At 32.7% G+C, this 20,256-nt stretch overlaps 1 protein-coding gene across 2 annotated transcripts in view; it reads right to left on the reverse strand.

Moving 5' to 3' along the window:
- Positions 1-4,139: 4,139 nt before the first annotated feature.
- Positions 4,140-20,256, reverse strand: part of LOC114339275 (poly(A) polymerase type 3) — a 131,848-nt gene continuing 115,731 nt past the window's right edge. The window contains exon 9 of one of the 2 annotated variants that reach the window (XM_050661711.1): positions 4,140-5,391. The gene's annotated coding sequence lies outside the window, so the exon portion shown is untranslated. Of the gene's footprint in view, positions 5,403-20,256 lie in introns of both variants that reach the window. The other variant, XM_050661709.1, reaches the window with a different exon arrangement.

Here is a 20,256-nt window from a genome sequence, read left to right on the forward strand (position 1 = left end):
GACAATAAGTTTATTATATTAACAATTTGAACTGTCAATTTCTTTATTTATTTTATCATTTATTGTTTAAAACACAATAAAGTTGATCAGATACCCTCAGTTAAGGAGAAAGTATTAATAATAAAGATATTTTCTTCAGTCAATAGTGTGCTCACTGTCAGTTAAATAGTAACGTGTGGCCTAACATGCCCACACATACCTACTGCGGTAAATACATTAAGTATATTTTTCAAAATTTTGGAATGTGTTTAAATCGTAGAACAATTGTAACTTCTGTTTTTAATACAGATTTCAATCCTCTACAAATAACTTCTCATGACTTTTGATGTAACATAATTAGGGAAGCAGGAATTCAACAGTTTAAAATTTTACATTGAGTTTCCTATGGCCCGTTTTTCGATTCACCACCCTGTATACGTATTTAAATTCATAATATAGAAAATTGGTATTACGAAAAGCTGTTTAGAATTAAAATTATGTTTTAACGTGCAAGTACATCATTCTAATTTAAATGTTGTGAACTATAAGATACTTTACTCGAAATTCATATTTTTTTACATACCTCGTATAAAATTAATAAAATTTGATTCATGATGGTTGAATCATAAATCTTAGACCAAGAAGAGATTTTTATGAAGAATAACTTTTCTTCGTCAAATTAAAAATACAAGAGTTATAAATGAAAATGATGTTGGTATCCATAATTTGAGAAAATTCGTCAAATATTTTTTTCCATTAGAAGGATGTAATTTCATATATCAGAACATACTTTTTTATTCCAAACCACATTTTAAATAACAATTTTCCAATATTGTAAAATAAATAATACATACATGATAAAGATACTTTTTACTGATGAACTTTACTTGGATCTACAGACCGAGCGAGTCTCGTAAATTCCACAGCTTTGCGCCACGCTTCACGCAACCGTATTTGCGTACTTGTGTTTTGAGTTGTGTGCGCTGGTCGCTGGTCGAGTGGAGTTATAATTTACCAAATTTAAATAATATAATCGTTTCTACTGATTCATTATTAATATAGTATAATATGTATTATTGCTTTCAAAATATACTCAAATTGAATTTTTATACATTTATTACACATATTATTTTATATAATAATTCAATTCACTATAAAATGTCATTTATATTTTATTAATAGCTAAATAATTTAAAATTTAGTTTGACATTCACGAAGTGTCAAACTCAAATATAAAAAATAACATTTGCTTTGCGTAACAAATTCAGATTAAAAAAGTAGCCTACTTCCACGGTTATTAGACTTTATTGCGGTTGTCTTGTCCGACGGTGGTGGGGAGACTTATATTTTTGACTTTACGTCACAAGAGTTTACATTCCCATATTTTTAAATGATTTTCGATCATTGAATGTGCGTTATTGTGTATATATGTGTATTATTTGTGTTATTATGAAATAATAAGACAAATAGTACACATTTTATCTTATACCGGGTGGTGAATCGTAAAAAGGGCCATAGGAAACTCAATGTAAAATTCTAAATTGTTGATTTCCTGCTTACCTAATTATTTTACATCAAAAGTCATGAGAGAATACTTGTAGAGAACTAAAATCTGTATTAAAATCAAAAGTTAAAATTGTTCTACGATTTAAATGCATTCCAAAATTTTGAAAAATATGATACATTTGCCACAACAGGTATGCGTGTAAAAGTAAGGCCACACGTTACTATTTAACTGACAGTGCTCACACCATTGACTGAATAAAAAACCTTTATTATTAATCCTTTCTCCGCAACTGAGGGTATCTTAACAACTGTATTGTTTTTAAACAATAGATGATAAAATAAAAATATTGACAGTTCAAAAATGTGAACAATATTGCATTGTGTGTGGCCTAAGTTTGGGCTGAAAACTAAAATGTATTACATTTTTACAAAATTTTGGAATAATATGTTTAATTACGTAGACCAATTTTAACAGTTATTTCCAATACAGATTTCAATCCTCTACAAATAGTTTCTGTCTTTTGATGTAAAATAATTATTAGGGAAGCTGGAATTCAACAGTTCAGAATTTTACATTGAGTTAATGCAAAAATTTTGACGCATGTCAAAATTCTCAATGTGTTTTAATTGTATTCATTTTTTTTTCGAATCCTGAGAAAACTAATAAATATTTTTGAAAAATTTAAACTCAGAATGAAAGACTACATTATTACCGAGGGCTGAAAGACCCTGAAAACTTCTATAATGTTTATTTTAATAAGTTACAGGGCTGAAAATAAAAGAGAAGTGTGATATTTAATTTCAAATATTTCATTCAATAGAATCTGCTTGTTTATTCTAAGTGGCTTTCCGCCCTCGGTAATAATGTAATCTTGCATCCTGCGTTTAAATTTTTCTAAAATACTTGGTTTTCTCAGGATTCGAAAAAAATCATATTACGATTCAAATGACAGTAAACTCTCGTGACGTAATCTCACCCTTAATGTTCATTGGTTAGTCGATTTAGGCAACCGTAGTAATGTCTAAGAACCGTGGCCTACTTCCTAATCAAAGATTTCAGCTGACGTTTAGTGCCTGGTAGGAAATAACCGGATTGTGACGTCACATTTTAGATTTTGAGGTCGATTATTTCGAAGACGGTTAGAGATATCGAAATGCCGTTTTCAGATTTGGATTCAGAAGACAAAACTACATAAGAATCCATCGATACATCTGCTCTAAGTATTGCAGGAGCGGCAACGCAATAACACACAGACTTTTGCAAATTTATAAACGAAAAGTTTTAGTTGAAAAGTTTTCCATATGGATACAACTTACAGGGACATAGTGTATAAATAATCATAAACATTTCAATATTCATTTCAGTATCTACTGTTTATTTTGCGGCGTACTGTAGTAAACAATGAACCGAGGGGAATACATAATATATGTTTTCCTGTGGATGGATTTGCTGACAGATGCCAAATTTTACATTAATAGTACAAGCAATTGTTGTGCCTTTAACAGAAGATTTAATATTATTGTAAAAATTAATATCAAACTTACTCAATACCCGTTAGGCTTATGGTAAGAACTGGGAAAGCAGATGAGTGGGAATACGATCAAGTCCAGTAGATTACCACAAAAGGCGAGTCAAAGGAGCTATAGTGCCAAATTCGACGAATTTAGTAAGGGGCATAACGAAATTTTGATATTAATTTCATATTATACGTAACATTCATCTTTTGTATCGGTTAAACAAACAATTTAGATTAAGACCAATTATTTCAACCATTTTTTATTTAAATATTAAATAATAAAATATGTATTTCCGGACAAAACTTAAATGTCAATTCAAATTTTCAGATATGATACTTTTTCGTAGTTGAAAATAGAGAAGATGGTCAGTGATCACGAAAACGATGGAACGACAACTTACCGGAGGCATATAGAAAAACAGACGAAGAAAAAGAGCTATTTGGAAGTACAGTACACACTTGATACTCCGACGTTTTGCAATCCGACACTCTCGGTAGTCCGACGCACCTCCCGTCAAGGTCGCCGCCGTGTCTGCTTATACTGAAACCTGTCGCGACATGAATTAAATGTATTAGCTTCCATATTTCTTTTAATATAAACATGTTTTAGTTAGCCGAAATGGATGTTTCATTTGCCTATTAATCTGGGTATCATTTTACTCATAAAATTTAAGAATAGTGAAGGCTACTGCTAGCAAAACAATGCCAAATATATAATCACTTTCGGTAATCCGGACACTTTTGGTAATCCGACACCCCTTTGGTCCCATACCTGTCGGATTATCAAGGGACAACTGTACACTGAATCCAGTAGTGTAATAATTAAAAAAGGTCGCTAATAAAATCTCTATTTGCTACCAGGAAGAAGTATGTCCCGAAAATTGGAATAAACCATTTGAACATGACATGAATTAAATTTCAAATAAAGGTAATATTGAGGAAAAAAGTTAAGGGGGCTGATATAGCTATAATCTTGAAATGTATTTCTTAGAAAACTTACAAACATAACTAAAAATTTTCTGGACGCTAAGAATAACAAAAGTGAAAATAAGAAAAAAAAACTTTTATTCAAATATTGTATGCCTGTTGAAAGCCATAGATCAATTTTTCACTTAATTTTATAGAAATAAATTGAAATTGTATTTAGAAAAAACTTTTATTGAATGTAATTCCTGTTTTTACATGGATCATTTCTGTTGCACGAAAATCTGAAATACAGTAATACAGTCGGTTCGCTAAACTCAGACACAACTGGCTAGTGATTTTAGTAGGTAGTTTTTTTGTTTTTTGCCAATTTTGCCAAAATTGTCAAAATTACTAACTATTTAGTAATTAAGTATTTAGTAATTATTTTTTTGCCAATTTCACCAAATTGGCAAAATTACTTACTAAAATCACTAGCCAGTTGTGTCTGAGTTAAGCGAACGGACTATATTCACAACTTCTGCGTTTAAACACAAAATTGGCTGAGTCAAAGAAGCGAATCACCTAGTTTAACTGCCAGTATTAACTCGATGAAAAAAATTAAAAGACAATAATTAAGATGTCTGCATAGCCTGGCCGAGACAAATCCAGTGATTTAGTGAAGCAAAATTAAACATAAGTTTAGTAGAGTGAAAAGAGTAGTGGGACAGCCACCCATATATGACAATAGAATATGATCTTGTTGCTTTATTTAACTGAAAACTCCAGTATATTGTTGGCCAAATTAGAAACTTATATAAAGGCTTAAGAGAGCAAAAATCCTTAAGCTTTGGTGCAAACAATATATCAACACAACAACAATCACATCATACTGGCAAAACTTGATTAACGAATGGAATCAACGCGTAAATTAAACACAAGAGGGCAGACTGTTATGAGTGTTGACGAAACTAAAGGGAAATATAGAACGACAATTTAGTTATTGGACGAGAAACCGAAAAAATATCAGACTCCATGGTATACAACTAAAAATAGAAGAAAATGAGACAATACCTTTAAACTCCTCATAAACTTATGTTTTCAATTATAAATTACTCCATAGGTTAACTAAATCGCTAGATCCATCTAAACCATTAAAGAATCCTTAAACTGATAAACAAATAAACGAACATTTTACAAGTGATACATCCTGTGTATTTTCGTTGGATTTTAGATCATCCGCTTTCATGTGCAGTCGGTCTATCTGCCTACAAATTATCTTTCCTTGACGACGGAGGAATCCTTTTGGTGTATATACAGGATAATTTTTAACGCACACTCACAATAAACACATTAAGCCTTAAAATAAGAACATTGCACTCTTTGCGATAATATTTTACCTCAAAAAAGTTTTTCTGTCTGTTTTTGGAAAAGTAATTTAATACATACGTGAACACCACATAAACTGTTGTTTCTTGGAAGAAACCTACAATAAAACTGTAAGAAAACATTAGATGTATTGTGTAGAGTTAAAGGGTAGAGTTAAAGGGTAGAGTTCGAACAAAAGCTTAATGAAAAAATTGTAATTTTTAATTGATATTTATTGGAATGTTAATGCGTTTAACACGTTAATCGCCATGACACCCGACATTTGAGTTTCAGATCCTGTGGTCGTATACGCCCCGATACCCATAGGGCAACCTTCACTACTAGCGTTAACATCAAAGCCTGTAACCCAACTACAGTGCTTCGAAACACATTTATCTATATGAAAGTTTTTACAGAATAGTCCTGTCGCCAGGGGGAGTATAACGGCCTTCTTAATTCAGATGGACTTACTCAAGTTTTTTTTATGTATTTTTGCCCGTAGAACACGAATTTTTTGGGTAACAGTTGATCCGGATGTCGATAAGATTGTTATAAACAAAGAAGTTGAGGAATTACATAACAGCAATTTCTCGCAAAGCAAAACAATTTTTTGTATTTTTTGGGCCATTCTAACCAAAAAATGTTCCTACAAGTTTTTTCGTAGGATGCATAGTTTTCGAGATAAACGCGGTTAAACTTTAAAAAAATCGAAAAATTGCAATTTTTTAACCCGAAGAACTTTTGAATAAAAAATAAAATAGCAATTCTGCTTACCGCATCCGAAAGTTTAAGTCAAATTATATCGGTTTTGAATATTTGCATTGCTAAAACTTTATTTTTTATTGTTAAAAAAAGCTACAAACACATAGTGTTTCCCGTGCCTAATACATGCGTTTTAATGCATGCTACGTAGAAATAGCCTCGCTTGCACTTTTACCTACTCCACCTACTCGTTCGATTTTAAATGAGAAATCATTGAAAACATCACTCAAGCACTAGGTGATTATAGCTTTGTTTAACAATAAAATAATAAATTTTTAGCAATGCAAATAATTAAAACCGATATAATTTGACCTGAACTTTCAAATGCGGTAAGCAGAATTGCTATTTTATTTTTTAATCAAAAGTTATTCGGGTTCAAAAACTGCAATTTTTCAATTTTTTGAAATTTCAACTTCGTTTATCTCGAAAACTATGCATCCTACGAAAAAACTTGTAGGAACATTTTTTGGTTAGAATGGCCCAAAAAATACAAAAAATTGTTTTGCTTTGCGAGAAATTGCTGTTATGTAATTCCTCAAGTTCTTTGTCTATAACAATCTTATCGACATCCGGATCAACTGTTACCCAAAAAATTCGTGTTCTACGGGCCAAAATACACAAAAAAAACTTGGGTAAGTCCATCTGAAGCAAGGAGTCCGTTGTACCCCCACTGGCGACAGGACTAGAAGGGCCTGGCAGGCAATACATACTATGGTTTGTTTTTTAACCAAGAGGAGTGATTCAAATTTACCGCGCTGTATTGCTTGTTTGTAATTGGTCCAACTGCAGGCAAGTTTACTCCACTGTTATAAAATTTTGACACTAATAGCATTTATCAAATTTTGACACTAGTGACGTTTCATAGGTTAATTAAGTTATATCGGCGATTTTTGTGTTTTCTGTGTTATTCCTTTAATTTTTAGATTGTTAGTCTGCTTTTATATAAAAAGCAGTTGTTTTTGGAACTCTTTAGCGAAGTATTTATTTAATATAATATTTATGAATTACCGTTGAGGGTCGACTAGATCAACCAAAAAAGAAGATGTATTTGGTTATTATTCTAGTGACTTTCTTGGGTGTGAATCTGTCTTTTTAGTTTGCTCCTCCTGGTTAAAAAATCAACTATAGTGAATGAGCTCGGCACTTTTTATGTGTTCACTATGATTAAAAATTTTTCAAAAAAGGTTTAAGGATTTACGAAAAAATATTTTTATTTTAATTAAATAATACAAACAGTTTTTATTAATTATACAGAATAATGGTGAACATCAAAAAAACATAACAAACAATAAAACTTATTACATGCATTACATGAAAATTTTAATTTTGGTCCCTTCTTCTGAGCTGTTTTTCTGCCTTCTTCAGCGCTTATTTTCGCGTAACATTCTACACATTTTCGACGATCTTTTGGAGCAACTTTTTGTGAAATATGCTTTCTGTTATCATTTTCCGGACATCTACTTCATCTATTTATAACATACTTAGAGCAATGCTCTGTCTAAAATCATTTATTGACATTTGTCACCGTTTTGTATATTATAATATTTCAAATGCAGTAAAACCTCGATAGAACGGACCTCTATTTAACGGACTTCGGATATAACGGACAAAAAATTATATCATATGTAAAAAAAATTGAATAACAAAAATGAAAAATCGAATTCTGGAAGAAAAATCGGCAAGGACAGGATCTCGGCACTGATTTATTTAATGCTAATGCCGATGGATCGCATGGATTGACTGCTATAATTGTTGGCAAATCTCGTAAACCTAGAGTTGTCAAAGATATAATGCATCATCTGCCTGTTTCATATTGTTATAGCTCTAATAAGGCATGGTTCACCACAGATATTTTTAAAAATTGGTTTTTTAAAGAATTTGTACCTGCAGTGAGAAAATTTCAAGAGAAGAAACTGGAAATACCGCCTAAAAAGGTGAAATGTATATTGATTTTAGACAACACTCCCGCTTAGCCTCTTGAAAATATTCGACATTTGGAAGACGACAACTTTAATTGTATGTTTTTGCCAAAAAGTTCATCGCTTATTTAACCCATGGATCACTGAATAATTTAGATAACCAAACGAGTATATTGCAGAAAACTTTTAGATGAAGTAGAAAAGTAAAAAAGTAGCAAACCAAACTTGATTCCTTTTTTTAACTTACAGATTTGTACACTGTGTAAATACAGTATATATGTATTTACAAAAAAAAATTGATGGATTTTAAACATATTTTTATATAACGGACTTTCGGCTTCAACGGACATCCCGTCCCCCCAATTAGTCCGTTATATCGAGGTTTTACTGTGCATGTTTTCTATTGGGACCGTGCAAGTTCGGCAAAGCGACACCTGGTTTCTACGCTCAGCAACATTTTTCGCACTTTTAATAATATTGGCCAATTATATTAGTCCTGGTTACTGGATAATTGTCAAGGCCATAGTCCAAAAAAATATGTAATAAGAAGAAAAAATAAGATTCAGATTATGTTATTAAAACGTAAATAATTGTATGTAGTAAATAAAATTAGTTATTAAAATGCAGTACTGCAAGCAAAATACAATTGATTAAATTTAACTTTATATAATAATTGCATATCATATCAATATTGTGGAGCAATATATAAGTTTACTTTTTCAACGACAGTAGGTATGAAATGTACGTCAATTTGACAATTTCAATTGACAATATGAATTATTTAAGAAATTTGCAATATTTCTCCGCTATTCGCGCACGATCGTTTCTCGTATCCTCTCCAAGTACTTGCACACCGCGAATATTTTTTTTTCTCATGATCATCTTTCAGTGCGTCACAGTTTTTCGATTTCTTTCTAACGTATTAAATTGTATATGACAGAAAAAAAGGCACGTCGGTGATTACTTTGGTAATTATTCTAGTTCGGTGATTATTCTAGTTGTCGATAGATGGCGCCATAATAAAAAAATAATTTTTTTTAATTAGATAATAATATTATAAGAATATAATATTTATAAGACTATACAAATCAAAGAAAATACCATTTTATAAATGCAAGAAACACATTTGATTTGTTTTTATTCCAAATTGAAAATAAAATGTGACAACTGTCAGATTTAACTAAAATGTCATGTTAGAATAAATGTCATAAATGTGTATTATCACGGACTTACCCACAAACCATACATACTCATAGACGTTTCACGTAAATTGTCAAGGTCAAGACCACAAACCATACATACTCATAGACGTTTCACGTAAATTGTCAAGGTCAAGACAGCAAATTAGTTACCATTCCAATCCAGAGATGTCGCTGTCAGTCAATCCTCTTGTCATATTTAACAACTGACAGTTGACAATTAAATTAATTTGTTATTGACTTTTTATTTTACAGTTTGTGGCTTAATTATTTTATTATATTGGTGTTACGTTTTATATTCGATTTAATCACAATTTTAATCAATTGTATTAACCTCTTCTCCGTTTTTATGAGTAGAATTTTTACTTTACATTGATCATCCCGTGTTGTGTTTCTCCACATTAAAAAAACAATATAATAGATCCTGAAACAGTTTATTCCAATAGACAAAGTGTGTCGTCAACATTTCGGGCCTATATATTTTTGGAAGTTTGTAAAAGATTATAAGGTAATATTTATCTAAACAATCATCCTACAAGATTCTTTCAAAAATTTTCATTCAACTCAATATTACACATCAGTGCTTTCACGTGACACATGGCAGTAGTGTTTAGCAATTTGAAAACAAATTGGAATATTTGAAGTTTTCAGTAAAATATTGAATAAAACATTGAATTGTCTTTCTGTTTTAATTTCCTGCGAAATTTCATCAAAAATCCCTCAAAATTTATAATTTGAAATTTCAACCTAACTAAAATTTGTCAATTTAATTCCCATTCCAATCAAGAGATGGCGTTAATTCGATCCGAAAGATTAACATGGTCGTGAAACGTCTATGAGTATGTATGGTTTGTGGTCAAGACAGCAAATTAGTTACCATTCCAATCCAGAGATGTCGCTGTCAGTCAATTCTCTTGTCATATTTAACAACTGACAGTTGACAATTAAATTAATTTGTTATTTACTTTTTATTTTACAGTTTGTGGCTTAATTATTTTATTATAGTGGTGTTACGTTTTTAATTAGATTTAATCACAATTTTAATCACTTGTATTAACCTCCTCTCCGTTTTTATGAGTAGAATTTTTAGCTTACATTGATCATCCCGTGTTGTGTTTCTCCACATTTAAAAAACAATATAATAGATCCTGAAACAGTTTATTCCAATAGACAAGTGTGTCATCAACATTTCGGGCCTATATATTTTTGGAAGTGTGTAAAAGATTATAAGGTATTTATCTAAACAATCATTCTACAAGATTCTTTCAAAAATTTTCATTCAACTCAATATTACATGATATTACACATCAGTGCTTTCACGTGCCACATGGCAGTAGTGTTTAGCATTTTGAAAACAAATTGGAATATTTGAATTTTCAGTAAAACATTGAATAAAACATTGAATTGTCTTTCTGTTGTTTTAATTTCCTGCGAGATTTCATCAAGAATCCCGCAAAATTTATAATTTGAAATTACCACGTAACTAAAATTTGTCAATTTAGTTCCCATTCCAATCAAGAGATGGCGTTAATTCGATCCGAAAGATTAACATGGTCGTGAAACGTCTATGAGTATGTATGGTTTGTGGACTTACCCTTTTTCCTATCATTTGTTACGCACTGAAAAATGCTCATGAAAAGGACAATACCACTTAATTCCTTTACGCAAAGGGGAAGAATATGATTTCAACTGATCGGATAGATCTATGAATGACTTAGATGAATAATTATAGTCAACTATAAGAGATAGATTTTCTAGGTCTGTTCCTCTTTTTGTATTGGTTGCGTCAGTATTAATAGTGCTTAGACAAAGAATATCACGTTTATCCTCCCATTTTAAAACACCTACCCCTGTATTACTTTCCTTTGTGTAAATGTGTTCTTTATTTAATTTTTGGGCCTCTACATTCTTTGGATTGTTTTTTCTACTTTTCCTTAATGTACCGACAAGTTTCAACGAATGGATTGTAGACTAAACAATTTTAGCACACACATACTTGCTAGAACTAAAAAAAAGACAACCGATATTCGGGTTTCGCAGCGCTCGGTCGTCAGAGGATCTGAAACCCATAAGTAGGGTGTCATTTTCAAAATACATTTTTAGAGAATTTTTTTAACCTAGCACTTTATAACAGCCAGTACATCATATTAAGAGCACACAGTAGCGATCAACAGGTATAGTCTGTTCGCTAAACTCAGACGCAACTTTCTAGATATTTTAGTCGGTAATTTTGCCAATTTTAGTAAAATTGGCAAAAAATAATTACTAAATAGTTAACAATCACTAAATAGTTAGTAATTTTGCCAATTTTTGTAAAATTGGCAAAAAACAAAAAAATTATCGACTAAAATATCTAGCCAGTTGCGTCTGAGTTTAGCGAACCGACTATAGCAACAAACGAGGTCCAAGATTGCGAAAGTTCTGCGAACTTTAAAAAGTGAGGCAACAGTGCGTCGGTAATTCGACACTGACAGTGACGTTTATACTATCAAAAACCACGGTTATTAGACTTTACTACGGTTGCCTTGACCGACGGTGGTGGGGAGACTTATATTTTTGACTTTACGTCACAAGAGTACACAATCCCATATTTTTAAATGATTTTCGATCATTGAATGTGTGTTATTGTGTATATATGTGTATTATTTGTGTTATTATTAAACAATAAGACAAATAATACACATCTTATCGTATACCGGGTGGTGAATCGTAAAACGGGCCATAGGAAACTTACTGTAAAATTCTAAATTGTTGAATTCCTGCTTCCCTAATTATTTTACATCAAAATCATGAGAGAATACTTGTAGAGAATTAAAATCTGTATTAAAATCAAAAGTTAAAATTGTTCTACGATTTAAATGCATTCCAAAATTTTGAAAAATATGATACATTTGCCACAATAGGTATGCGTGTAAAAGTTAGGCCACACGTTACTATTTAACTGACAGTGCTCACAGCATTGACTGAATAAAAAATCTTTATTATTAATACTTTCTCCGCAACTGAGGGTATCTTATCATCTGTATTGTTTTTAAACAATAAATGATAAAATAAAAATATTGACAGTTCAAAAATGTGAACATTATTGCATTTTGTGCGGCCTAATTTTGGGCTGAAAAACTGAAATGTATTACATTTTTACAAAATTTTGGAATAGGTATGTTTAATTCGTAGACCAACTTTAACAGTTTTTTTACAGATTTCAATCCTCTACAAATAGTTTCTAATGTCTTTTGATGTAAAATAATTGAAGCTGGAATTCAACAGTTTAGAATTTTACATTGAGTTAATGCAAAATTTTGACGCATGTCAAAATTCTCAATGTGTTTTAATTGTATTCATTTTTTTCGAATCCTGAGTGTCCAATATCAAACATTCATTACTCATACCCGAAATTGGACAGTATATTTTTATCACCCCGTACATCATATTAACCAATTTGTTATTATATAATTACATGTACGGGTCTCTAATTTAGTTCACGAATTGTAAACTGTAAACAATAATTCGGGCAATTGCATTATTTAATTTGATGATCAAATATATTTCTTTGTTCTCAATATTTGTAAATATACTCAGCGCGTGGCTTGACACCAATACTAAGTGCCACCGCTGAGAAAGAATACACATTTAGAAGCATTCTCAAGAATCAACTCAAGCTGTCAAGATGTAACTTCAAATAGAGTCTTCATCAGTCTTCAACTAAACGCGTACCAGTAACAAGTCAGTGTTCAAAAGTTCTCCCTATTCTAAAATTAAAATTTTTCTCCCCTACTAAAATTTATAAATAAATACCTTTATCGCTATTGGTGTTTCCATCTGAACAACGTTCTCCACTGAGCCCCAGAGGGATTATACATTATACATGGTCCTTATCGAGAAAAAAGGAGATATCGAGGTAGAAACGAGACTCGACAAACCTACAACTACAGTCCACACTAAACGAACCCAGTAACAGATAGACGACGCTAGGCCCGGGAGAACAGAAGCAGGAGAGCCGGACAGCTTTCAGATCAGAAACCAGAAGCAGGAGAGCCGGACAGCTTCCAGATCAGAAACCAGAATCGGGAGAGCCGGACAGCTTCCAGATCAGAAACCAGAATCAGGAGAGCCAGAGAGCATCCAGAGCAGAATATACAACCAGAAGAGCGACTCAACGCTCAAAGAAAAATTAAAAAACCGTAAGTTTTTGAATGATTTAATATTTTTCCAACTTTTACGTATCGTATACCGAAATACTTTTCATTTAAACCCAAACTATTTAACTTATACATATATACAATATATTTTTTGCTTATATAATAATAATAAACGGTATTTATCCCTAAAAATATTTACTACATATTTATTTTATGTAAAAATTTGATAAAGAAAAAACGTATACTTTAATAGGTACATATTGCTTTTGTAGTTCATTCATATTGCATAATTTAATTAAACATCGTAGCCAAGAGGTTTCAATTTATATTTGTGTAACATAATATTATATAACATTCACCTACATTTATAACTGACCTACAGAAAAACTGAGTGTCAGCAAGGTCAAACAGAATAACATTCCCTCATCATTTAAACGTGAATCATAGTAATTGAAAATATAAACAACATTTTAAAAATACAATAAAAACACTTACTACTGGATAAAAGTAGGTGAATTTTAACATGGAAGCTGTACACAGCAAGCAGGCGGAGATCGGATCAGAGATTTGTAAACAAGTATCGTCTCTTAAGAGGGACCCTGGATCTCGCAAGAATCAACAATATATTAAAGAGCGTCAGGATAGGTTGGAGGATTATTGGACAAGATTTGTGCATAACCACGAGAAATTACTAGAGAGTGGAGTAACGAAAGACAAATACTTCGAAACAAAATACTACGATCAGGTCTTTAAGACATATATTGAGGGAAAAACCCTATTGGAAGAATATGGAAGAAACTTGAAAAGAGGAAAGACAACAAAAGTAAAGTAGATACAGATAAGAAAACAAAAAATCGAGGAATTATTACAAGAATATGAACAAGACTTGCAGTACGATGAAGAACTGCAAGCAGAGTTAAAAGAACACATGGAGAAAATAAATACACTCGTCATCGAAGCAACAGTAAATGAGGAGCTAGACGTTTTAGGCAGTGAAGAAGTAGAGAGAATAAATCAGCTAAGGAGGAAAGTCAGGGAAACTTTAAAGAAAATACGGCCTGGGATGCAACGGCCAGACAGCACAGAGAGAAGAGATGGTGTGACATTACCGCAGGTAAAAATCCCTGTGTATGAAGGAAGATATGAAACGTGGAGAACTTTCCACGATCTGTTTACTAAAGTAATACATGAAAACGACCAATTGTCGAACCCAGAAAAAATGCAGTACCTAAAAATTCAAGTAAGAGGGGAAGCCAACAGAATGATACAACACTTACACATATCCGAGGCCAACTACGAAGTGGCATGGAACATTTTAAAGGAAAGATATGAAAACCCGAGGATGATATTGTTTAAACTAATAGACAGGATTCTACTAGCGCAGGAAGTAAAGGAATCTTCTGCTAGAGCACTGAAATCACTACATGACACCTTCCATGAGTGTCTGGAAGCCATAAGAGGATTAGGAACAGACACGGAAGCGTGGAGCCCATTGATAGCTCGAATTAGCATAACAAAATGGGGCTATGAAACAAGGAGGCTATACGAAAACCACATCGGAGACAGTAGAGAGATACCGACGTACAAATCAACACAAACATTCTTACAGCGACGATTCCAAACACTGGAACTGCTGGAATCAGAAAAGAGACAAGAGAAGCAAAGATGATCAGGTAAGAAAACAAGAATGAGTTGCGTGATATGCAACGGAGATCACGGAGTACCATACTGCAGAGAATTTCAGGAACTCAATGTAAGAGACCGGAACAGGATAATACGAGAAAAAGAATGGTGTGCGATTTGCCTAGCTCATAAGAAAGAAAATCAATGTTTTACGCAGAGGAGGTGCAGACATTGTGGCGGAGAGCACCACACCACGTTGCATTATGAAAGAGGAAACACGGGCAATAGAAGAAGCTCAAATGAAACAAAAGGAGAACAAACACAAGAAAGAAATGGAAGAGAATCGAACAATAGAAGAAACGGATACCAATCGGACAGGTACAGAGGAGGAAATAATTATTCCAACAACGCCAGAGAACAAAATAACGGAAGACGAGAAAACACGCAAGAGAACAATGGGCAAAACAGAACAAGCGGCGACGGCGCTAGGAACAAAAAGGCAGCCAATACAGGCGACCATATCCGGAATAGGCTCGTCAGGGGAAAAGACAGCCAACTGGAGTATGAAACTTTTGATCGGAACTCATTACCAAAGTGACTTCGAGATGGAAATAGAGGCACTGGTATTACCGAAAATAACAAGGGATTTACCGGAACAGGACATAATCCTACAGGACTATAACGAGAAAAATGCACTACTGGCAGACCCAAGATACTACCAGGTAGGGAAGATAGACTTACTTTTAGGGGTCAAAGAATATAGCCACATATTGATGGAGGGTGTAGACCGAATAAGTAACGGCCTACTTAGCCAAAACACGAGACTGGGATGGATAGTGTCAGGAACGACACAAAGAAAAGAATCCAGTACTCAGGAAACAAGTCATAACACTATGACAATTGTAAAGGCAGGAAATTTCAGCTCCTTATCAGGGGCAACTATATACGTTAAGGATCAAGAAACACTTGTCCGAACAAAAAACGTAGAAAACTCCAAAAACCGAAGAAACAGTATGTATAGAGGGAGAAGAAAAAGTGTACCAAACGGACACAAGTACAGTGGAACCTCGATTATCCGTCTCTCCATTAACCGTCACCTCTGTTAACCGTCAGGGTCCGTACATAAGTTGTATTGACTACATAAGCAAAAATTGAGTCAATTCATTTTGTTTGAGCATTGCGATAAGTCAAACGAATCGTTAATTTCTGATGAGGAGGCAAACGGCTATCGATTTCTGACAGATGATCAATGAAATGGCAACAGAGGCGGATGAAACAGATTGAGAAGCTGACACAGACTTAGAATTTGACGGTGGCGATATCGACTATGCCATTGTCAAATTTGCGTAAATAAGCTAGAAAAGCTGCGTCACACATGCAACAATTCATCGAGTGGCATTCTCGACTACTCGAGATAAAGAAGCCAATAAAATAGATTGTATGATCTTACGCCGATTAAGAAAGTCAGCCGTTGCAAAATGTGAAGCAACAGTAACACAATAGAAAATTTCCATTGGATTTTATCCAAATTGATTTGACTGTATAAACACAAACCCCTCTTATATTGTCAAACAAAGCATACAAATAAAATTTTAGAGTTGTACTATAAATTTTTATTTTTTTTAATGTTCTGTTAACCGTCTTTTCGATTATCCGTCATACCCTTGGTCCGGTGCCCTGACGGATAATCGAGGTTCCACTGTACCTAAATACACATACAAAACAATACGAGTCACAGGAGCCGCAGATGTACCGTGATAAACATTACAGAAATTCAAAACAAAACGAGCCACACGGGTCGAAGATGTACCGTGATAAACATTACAGGAAAACAAAAGAAGAAAGACTTCGTGATACAAGGACGTACCTAGATCAAACTTATAGGAAAACAAGTGAAAAACAAGAAGAAAAATTACAAGAATACAAATAATTACGAAAGAGAAAATTATACGAGAGGTATCAATATAGAAAGGATACAAATACGAAGAAACATGAAACATATGAAAGAAGGACTTATCATAATAAAAATGGAAAACAGAGAAACAGAGGAGCACAGCAAGCTCAGCAAGGAAGAAGAAATAAACAATGGACTCAGGTGATTTACAACCACCGTGAGCAAAGCAGAGGAAAGAAACAATGGACTCAGGTGACTTACAACCACCGTGAGCAACAAGAGAATTCGGTGACTGATGCAAAATTTTCGGGAATGTATGAAAACTAGATAGAGATTGACTTAAGGGTTGCAAACTAAGTCGTGTGTAATGATGCTAAAGAGGTAGACTTAGGGTGGTAATTCGAATCCCACTCGGTTTGAGGACCTGCATATTTAACACGAAAATAGATTGTTTACATGATGGAAATAAGCAAACGGAACTTGGAATTATGGAATTAGGATAATTTTTTTTGGAAATTAATTATAACGCTGCAAATGGAGAGATTTTTTTGTCCCGCTCCAAGAAACCTACTTACAGTAGGTTTTATTTACACTTTACTTTACTCTATTCTACAAAACTTATACCTCTTGTACACAACTAAAGGGTTGATAAACTAATTTGATAAACTAATAATTCGATTATGGTCATAGAAGAAATTAAGACGAAAAGGTGACCAATATAATTAATACTTAAACACACACATACAATGCTATAATAAGAAGAATATTAAATACTCTAATAATAAAATCTAAGAACTTTACGTATTTCAAAATATTTGGCGGTAGGAAACACGACTTTATTTTCATTACACATGTAATATGATGTAATATAAAACGAGTAACAGAAAACATATCATTCTGCACAAACAGCAAATTCCATTCAGGTTTGTTTGGATGAAAGAAACTACAATTAAAATTATCTGCATATAATTATAGACAGAGAGCTCGTAGTACAATTATATAACATTAATAATAAAATAACGAATAGTACGATTCGATAATAATAAAATAATACAATAATAATATTATTCTTAACTAACATATGGAAACATATCCCACTCAATACCTTGCATTTACTTTCATTTCATTTCCTAAACTAAACTTTGATTTATTACCTAAGGTGTTGCAGTTGGAAAAGTATTATTTGTTCAAAGACTAGTGTCTTTACATCACACATTTTATTAACCTATCTTGGTAACCTAATGTATCATGATTATTGTAAACTTTGAGCACTGACTACATTCGTTATTACTTATTTCGTCGGGCAGTACTTACTTGGCCGTCCGCAGCATGTCCAATATCAAACATTCATTACTCATACCCGAAATTGGACAGTATTTTTTTATCACCCCGTACATCATATTAATCAATTTGTTATTATATAATTACATGTACGGGTCTCTAATTTAGTTCACGAATTGTAAACTGTAAACAATAATTCGGGCAATTGCATTATTTAATTTGATGATCAAATATATTTCTTTGTTCTCAATATTTATAAATATACTCAGCGCGTGGCTTGACACCAATACTAAGTGCCACCGCTGAGAAAGAATACACATTTAGAAGCATTCTCAAGAATCAACTCAAGCTGTCAAGATGTAACTTCAAATAGAGTCTTCATCAGTCTTCAACTAAACGCGTACCAGTAACAAGTCAGTGTTCAAAAGTTCTCCCGGGGTAAAAATACCCTAGTGTCGGTTCTATAAATAAATACCTTTATCGCTATTGGTGTTTCCATCTGAACAACGTTCTCCACTGAGCCCCAGAGGGATTATACATTATACATGGTCAAAACTAATAAATATTTTTGAAAAATTTAAACTCAGAATGAAAGACTACATTATTGCCAAGGACCGAAAGTCCCTGAAAACTTCTATAATGTTTATTTTAATAAGTTACAGGGCTGAAAATAAAAGAGAAGTGTGCTATTTAATTTAAAATATTTCATTCAATAGAAACTGCTTGTATATTCTAAGGGGCTTTTCGCCCTCGGTAATAATGTAATCTTTCATCCTGCGTTTAAATTTTTCTAAAATACTTAGTTTTCTCAGGATTCGAAAAAAATCATTCTCAGGATTCAAATGACAGTACACTCTCGTGACGTAATCGCACCCTTAATGTTCATTGGTTAGTCGATCTAGGCAACCGTAGTAATGTCTAAGAACCGTAATCAAAAACAATAATTTTTATATACATAGGCGCGAAATGTTGCAAAGTCAGTGACGTTCGATTTCTTTTTATAAAAAAATCGATTTTTAGTAGTTCCAATGTGACACAAAATCTAGGCACGGAATAAAAAAGTTTATTTGAAGAAAGTGTATTTTTTTGTCTTTCTTAATGGCGGTACAGGCTCATTTTTTCAATATTTTATTTAGTTATAGAGTAAATTCCACATACTAACATATTTCTGAAATTGGGCTCTGTACCGCCATTCTTTATTATATTACGAATATGTGTGCCAAATATCTCGACAAAATATTCAAAATCAGAGCCGCAATCTTGGAACGCGTTTGTTGCTACCTGTTGATCGCTACTGTTTGCTCTCTAAGTGTAAAAACCTAATGATTTACTAGAAAATCTAAGGTGGTCCTGGAAATGGGATATTTTTCCTTTCATTTGGGCGATTAACGTGTTAATGCCCTTAAGGTACTAGTACAGATTAGAAAAAATTTAAAAAAAATTGTGGCAAATTACTTACACCTCTGTATTTACTGCAGCCATCTGTGCGCAGAGTCCCTGTATATTCTGTCCCTCTCTTAAAATACCGGTATTTTTGTACATATTTATACTTTTGGCTTTCTTACATATTCTCAGTGCTTGTTTAGTTAGTACTTATTGTGCTCTTTTGGAAAATGTAAAAATAGCTTCAAATACTGTCGTCGATATTTGTTTAAGGTACTAGTACTTTAGAAGACCAAAAATAATCATTTTTTTCAAGAATTTTGTTCTCAGAACCTCTATTTGAAATGAACATTAAACTTTTTTACATATTAATATCTAACTCTTAGAGAGTACAAAAAATATATCTTTTTTCATTTATGCACGTAGACTAATATAGTAGAGGGCGCAAAAGTCGAGGCCGCGAAAAATGATGGCGGGCAGTTAATCTCAGGATTTGGATATCTGAAACAAAAAAATCGTACTGCATTTGAAAAAGGAAGGTTTCTTACGTGACAATTTACCACAATTTGACCAAAAAATAAATATATTTTAACCATGAAAAACTCAAGAAAAACGGGCGATTTTTTCACAAATTTTTTTTCAAATTTCCGTAAAATCTTTTTTTTTTGCGGAAGTTTTCACTAACGGTGGTAAATTGTCACGTAAAAAGCTTTCGTTTTCAAATGCCGTACGATTTTTTTGTTTCAGAGATCCCAATCCTGATATTAACTGTCCGCCATCGAA

This window comes from Diabrotica virgifera, chromosome 9 (assembly GCF_917563875.1).
Source record: "Diabrotica virgifera virgifera chromosome 9, PGI_DIABVI_V3a".
Lineage (NCBI taxonomy): Eukaryota > Metazoa > Arthropoda > Insecta > Coleoptera > Chrysomelidae > Diabrotica > Diabrotica virgifera.